The sequence below is a fragment of the Etheostoma spectabile genome, chromosome 22 (assembly GCF_008692095.1).
Source record: "Etheostoma spectabile isolate EspeVRDwgs_2016 chromosome 22, UIUC_Espe_1.0, whole genome shotgun sequence".
Classification (NCBI taxonomy): Eukaryota; Metazoa; Chordata; class Actinopteri; order Perciformes; family Percidae; genus Etheostoma; species Etheostoma spectabile.
In genome coordinates, this window is record NC_045754.1 from 8,603,962 (window position 1) to 8,605,597 (window position 1,636).

The 1,636-nt window shown below is 39.4% G+C and overlaps 1 protein-coding gene across 1 annotated transcript in view; it reads right to left on the minus strand.

Annotated features, from left to right (window-relative positions):
* The window catches only part of gli3 (GLI family zinc finger 3), a 90,337-nt gene that overhangs the window by 21,489 nt on the left and 67,212 nt on the right, over window positions 1-1,636 (minus strand). The window lies entirely within an intron of this gene.

The window sequence follows — 1,636 nt, forward strand, 5'->3', positions numbered from 1 at the left end:
ACTGAAGAAATAAAAAGAAAATAAAGAAAGAAAGACTGTGTGAGGAGATTTCCTCTTCATGCTGGTCTGTACGCCTGCAATATGCATCCATGATTGGTTGAATGAATGAAAGAAAGAAAAACTAAATTAATTCGATCTGGGTATTATGTCTTCAGTGGAAGGGGGGAATTTCTTAATTGTCTCTGCTGTTCCGCCTTAGCTTTGCTTTTGCATTCAACCGTAATATGGCCCATTCCGTTTCCAACATGCACAGAAAAGGGCTTTGCGGAATTTCTAAATCAGAAACGTTGGCATCCCAGATCGATCCTGGGGGCAAAAAGCAGGAAGTGGGGGCAGGCTGTCAGTGTGGCACTCGGGCAGAGACGTGCCTCAGGACTTGGTGAGCCACCGGGTGCTCCTTCAGCATTACAATAGGATCAGGGGTAAGCTTACCTCTGAACACCATCTCACATAGACAAGAGAGAAACATTGTGAGAGGGAGGAGCAAAAAATAAATAAATAAATAAAAAAGATGTGAAAGCAAATGTGTGGCAGCAAGAAGGTGGCACTCCCACCCACTTTAAATCTCCATTAGATTCTGTTAATTAATTCTTCATTATTCAAATGTATAATGTATTTGGTAGGAACAAAAATTGCATATTGAAGGAGGCTCCCTGTAAGCGTGGTGATATACTAACAACACAAAAGCTGATGGGTTAATTAATCACTGGATTGATTAAAGGAGTAATTATGTGCCTCGTTCACAATTAACAGCATTATGAGCTGAAAGGGGATCATGTGGTAGGTTGGAGAAACTATGTAGATTTAAAGCAGGCTGAGACTGGTGCACATTATGTTGTAGTAATGGAAAATTGGAGGGTAGACAGTTTGAGCTGGAGTATATTCTTCATGGTCCCAAGGAGTGATGTTGGAGTGCAGGAGAGCAGGAGAGGGGGTGGAGTGAGACTCTCAGTCTTCACTCAGCTTTTTAACAGACCTGGATGAGAGGAAGTGGAGTGTGCTGGTGTAGAGGACATGCCCCATGCTATCTGCCGTTTTAGAAATACACTTCAACACAAGGTGAGGAGCTAAAGTGCTGCTGAAGTGCCAAAGTGTCGATGGCTGATGACACAAGGGCCGTAGAAGGTCTTCAGGCCTTTTCATGTTAACGGTGAATGTATGATTTTTTGGCAAATGAACAAAAACTAAGCTTTTTGTGGCATCGTCATTTGCAGCATTTTATACATAAACAAAAAGGATTGTAGCTAACAACTGACTTGTTTTCATTATTCATTTTTCTGTTGTTTATTTTTTTGCAGTTAACCACTTTATTATGTAGTCTACACATAGTCTAAGAAATGTGAATGTTTAAATCACAGATCACAAAGCACAAAGTGATGTCTTAGAATTGCTTTGATTTGTCTCACCAGCCAGTTCAAAATTTTAAATATTAGAGTAAAAAAAACAGAAAAGAAACAGAAAATCCTCAAATTTGCCAAGCTGGAAACAGCAAATACGTGGGATTTTATCTCAATATAATTTAATTTAATTTTAATTTTATATTCTTCATTGATCCCCAATTGGGAAATTACAATTTACATTCTGTTGTTATTACACACTACACACAGGCCTGACACGCACACACACACACACACAC